At 44.1% G+C, this 4,726-nt stretch overlaps 1 protein-coding gene across 1 annotated transcript in view; it reads right to left on the bottom strand.

Annotated features, from left to right (window-relative positions):
- LOC122540555 (CMP-N-acetylneuraminate-beta-galactosamide-alpha-2,3-sialyltransferase 4-like) overlaps positions 1–1,094 on the bottom strand; it is a 76,804-nt gene extending 75,710 nt beyond the window's left edge. Inside the window, exon 1 of the mRNA XM_043676422.1 lies at positions 1,029–1,094. The gene's annotated coding sequence lies outside the window, so the exon portion shown is untranslated. The remainder of the gene's footprint in view (positions 1–1,028) is intronic.
- Positions 1,095–4,726: the final 3,632 nt, after the last annotated feature.

Raw genomic sequence — 4,726 nt, 5'->3', positions numbered from 1 at the left:
CCCCCCCCTCCCCCGCCCCCCACCACCACCCGCCACCAAAATGATCCTGAAAGCTGTTCTCTCTCTCTCTCTCTCTTTCCTTGCATTGTTCTCTGACATTGATACCAATTGTCCCAATGCCCTGACTCTCCCATCATAGTCCCATCTCCCGGATCAAGAACACTTCTCCAAGCCTTCCAATTAGCCCAACCTCCAACTCTCGAACAAACCCTGAATACCCTAACCCTTAGCGAAGTCCATTCGGCCAGCACCTCCTTGAATCTCCTCACTCCTTTACTGTCGATTATCCTTGTGGTTCCCATACTCTCCACGTTGAAACCTGACCCCTTTCCGTTTCCATCAGCTGGCGGTTCCGATTAACTTGACACCTGTTTCCGAATATACCTGGAAACGTTCATTTATCTCCTCTTTTTCCTTGAACCCTCCGGGTCCTTAATTTGCAATAATTGTCTACAGTCGCAAAAGCTTAAAATGCGTTACAATGTGAGTTTCGGGTCTTAAAATCGATTCTTGGAGTTTCTGTAATTCGGAATCGTCTCGCTGCTCCTCTAACTACTTTTCCAAGATTTGTTATAGGGACCAGAATTGTCCGCGGACTCCCTTTTGCTCTCAGAATCCCAGTGATTTCTGTAACATTTAGCTCGCCAGTAGCTCTACCTCAAATACAGTCCATTTCACATGGTCGGAATGGCGAAAGGGAGCACTACATCGCACCTTCATCGCGACAACAAGCAGAAATTATATCTTCTACAGTGACATTGCTCCAAACAGATATATTCACCATTTTCTCGCCTTCTTGTCACTCACTTCATTTTCAGTTTCATTAGCCCTCTTCCAGCATTGCCTGTGTCTGCCTTTACTAAGGTCACAACTACCTCCACTATAACACAAAAGAAATCCTGTAGCAGTTAGCTTGACAAATGCTTCTCATGCTACTGTTTTACAAATCCTATTCGTTCATTGCAGCTCCCCCAATGCCACCATGTACATTTTTCTAAAAGAATAATTGACATAATCCCATGTTTTACCTTCTTTGGCAGAGTTGCCAATCCCAATAGGCGAAACTTTGGAATTTCCAGGTGTCCAGGTTGTCCAATATCCTTTTATTGATCACACCGGATTCAGCTAGCTGAGTCACTAAACCTGGTCCCTCCCCACCCTCAGATTCAAAGAACTACCAGCTATTTGTTCCTTAATAGAGCAATGTAAATATTATTTTGTTTCCCTCGTTTCATTGACAATTTGCCTCTCTCCCTTCACTTCAAAGGTGCTAATTTAACAAGTCTCTCATTTACTTATTTTTCAATTCTAGCATTGTTTGTTAGAATTATGCCATTATTAAATTCATGTCAACTTCCAATACCAGTTGTTGGTGGGATATGGGGGTTGCTGGCTGGATCAGCATTTATTGCTGTCTCTAGTTGCCCTTGAGAAAGTGTGGTGAGCTGCTTCCTTAAACTGCTGTAGTCCATAGACTGTATGTAGACCCACAATGTCGTTAAGAGGGGAGTTCCAGGAATTTGACCCAGTAACAGTGAAGAAACAGAGATATATTTACAAATAAGGATGCTATGTGTCTTGAAGGGGAACTTTCAGGTGGGTGGCGTTCCCATATGTCTGTTCCCCTTGTCCTTCGTGATAATCATGGTCATGGGTTTGGAAGGTGTTGTCTAAAGAACCTTGGTGCATTTTTACAGGGCATCTTGTAGATGGTACACAGAGTATCAGTGGGAGAGGGAGTGTATGTTTGTGGGTGTGGTACCAATCAAGCGGGCTGCTTTGTTCAGCTTTTAGGATATCATCACACTCCTGACATGTCCCTTACAAATGGGGTCAGGTTTTGAGAGTCAGGAGTTACGCACTGCAGTATTCCTAGCTGCTAATATGCTCTTGTAGCCATTGCATTTCCTCTGGCTAATCCAGTTCAGTTTCAGGCCAATGGTGATGCCCAAGATATTGATAGTGGGAGATTCAATAATGATCATTCTATTGAATCTCAAGGGACAATGGTTAGATTTCCTTTTGAGGGAGATGGTCTTTGTCTGGCATTCATGTGATGCAAATGTGACAAACTCTTGTGAGCCCCATGTGTGGATATTGTCCAGGTTTTGCTGCATTTGGATATGGACTGCTTCAGTAACTGAGGAGTCATGAATGGTGCTGATCATTGTGCAGTCATTTGACCACAATCCCCAGGTGAGACCATATGATGGAAGGAAGGTCATTGACGAAGCAGCTGAATGAGCCGAGGACACTATCCTGACAAACTCATGCAGTGGTGTCCTGGAGCTGAGATGACCAATCTCCAACAATCACAATCATCTTCCTATGACACAAGTATGACTCCAGCCAACGGAGAGTTTTCCATCTGTTTACCATGGACTCTCATATTGCTAGTGCCCCTTGATGCTGCATTCGGTCAAATAATGCCCTACTTGCAAAGGGTTCAAGGAGAATAGACCAAAATTCTCCAGATGAAAATAGAGATGCAGGGTCAGGCGCTATGTTGTACCTGGAGCTGGGGACCATTGCGGTTCATCGTGACCATATCTGTAGCAAGTGTTGGTTGCTTAAGGAATTCCAGCTCAGAATTGATGAGTTAGAGTCTGAGCTTTGAATACTGTAGCACATCGGGGGGGGAGGGGGGAGAGTTACCTGGGCATTGTGTTTCAGGAGGTATTCACACACCCCTCAGATAAACTACCTCGAATTCGGTCAGTTCTCAGGGACAGGAGGGTGTGACTATAAGCAAGGCAAGTAGAGGGATCCAAGAGGTAGTACTGAAGAAGGCTCAGTCCTTGAGCTTGTCTAATGGGCTTGAGATTCTTTTTCTCTGTGTGGATGAGAAAGGAGGCTATAAGGGAGGATGAGCAAACTGAGCATAGCTCCATGGGTACAGGGAACCATTCAAGATGGGGACATAAAAGAGAAATGTAGTTGTAATTGGGGATAGTATGGTCAGGGGAATGGACACTGTTCTCTGTGGCCAGGATCGAGAGTGCCGAAGGCTGTGTTGCTTGCCTGGTGCCTGGGTTCAGGAACCTGCAGTGAGTGGGGAAAGATCCAGTTGTCATGGTTCGTGTAGATACCAACAATATATGTACAAAGAGGAAAGAGGTTCTGCTGAGGAACTATGAGTAGCTAGAGACTAAATTAACAAATAGAACACAAAAAGATAATTACTTCCGGATTACTAACTGAGCCATGAACAAATTGGCATAGAGTCAAGAAGATTAAATAGGTAAGCACATGGCACAAAGATAGCAATGGGAGAAACAGGTTCAAATTCATGGGACATTGGCATCAGTACTGGGGGAGGATGGAACTGTTCTGATGGAACAAGTTCACCTGAATCACGCTGAGACCAGTGTCCAGGCAAGTCAAAACTAAGGCTGTGGATAGGGCTTTAAACATATATTTGGGGAGGGCTCAGTTACATGGAAAAAAGATGATAAAGTTTCCAGAACAAACAATAGGACAGAGGGTATGGAAAGGCTCAGGAACCTAATTTCAGGCACAGTAGATAAGGGGACAATTATGAGAAGGGGAGCAGTCAGTAAAGCACTAGGGTGTTGTACTTAAATGCATGCAGTATATGATACAAGGTAAATGAGCTTGTAGCACCAATTGAAATCGGCAAGTTCGATGTTGTGGGTTTGACAGAGATGTAGATACAAGGGGATCAGGGCTGGAAAATAAATATCGAAGGAACAGGCAGATGAGCAGAGGGGGTGGAGTTGCCTTGATAGTAATAAACTAAATCTATAGCAAAGTTAAAAATCACACAACACCAGGTTATAGTCCAACAGGTTTAATTGGAAGCACACTAGCTTTCGGAGCGACGCTCCCTTATTAGGTGATTGTGAAGGAGCGACGCTCCGATAGCTAGTGTGCTTCCAATTAAACCTGTTGGACTATAACCTGGTGTTGTGTGATTTTTAACTTTGTCCACCCCCAGTCCAACACCAGCATCTCCAAAGCATAAATCTATAGCAAGAAGCGATATAGAATTGGAAAATCTAGGATCTGCTTGGCTGGAGTTGAGGGACTGTGAAGGAAAAAAGCTCTCATGTATACAAGCTTCCGAGCAGTGGTCAGGACATGGGGCAGAAAATAAGTCAGGAGATAGAAAAGATATGTAAGAAAAGCACTATTACAATAATCATGCTGGTGGACAGGGCAAATCAGGTTAGGAGCAGATCCCCAGAAAAGCAATTTATGGAATATCTGTGAGATGGTTACTATGGAGCAGTTTGTGGGAGAGCCTACAAGAGATCAGGCAGTTGGTGATGTGTAATAAGGTAGATTTGACAAGGGAGCTTAAAGTTAAGGAACCCCTAGGGGACAGTGGCCATAATATGACAGAATTCACCCTGCAGTTTGAGAGGGAGAAGCTTGAACAATGTTACAATGAGTCAAGGTAACTACAAAGACATAAGGGAGAAGCTGACCACAGTTGATTGAAAGGGGAGCCCAGCAGGTAAAGCAGCATTGGCAGGGGTTTCTGGGGGTAATTCGAGAGACACAGTAGAAATTCATCACAAGGAAGAAGAAAGATATGAAGGGGAGGATGAGACAGCTACAGCTGGTCAGCGAAGTCAAGGACAACATAGAAGCAAATAAAAAAGCATATAATGTGGCGAAGATTAATAGAAAGCCAGAGGATTGTGAAGCCTTTAAAAACCAGCAAAGGATAACAAAAAAGCTTTGGGGGGTGGGGGGGAGA

This window comes from Chiloscyllium plagiosum, chromosome 35 (genome assembly GCF_004010195.1).
Source record: "Chiloscyllium plagiosum isolate BGI_BamShark_2017 chromosome 35, ASM401019v2, whole genome shotgun sequence".
NCBI lineage: Eukaryota > Metazoa > Chordata > Chondrichthyes > Orectolobiformes > Hemiscylliidae > Chiloscyllium > Chiloscyllium plagiosum.
This window is presented reverse-complemented; position numbering and strand designations above follow the sequence as displayed.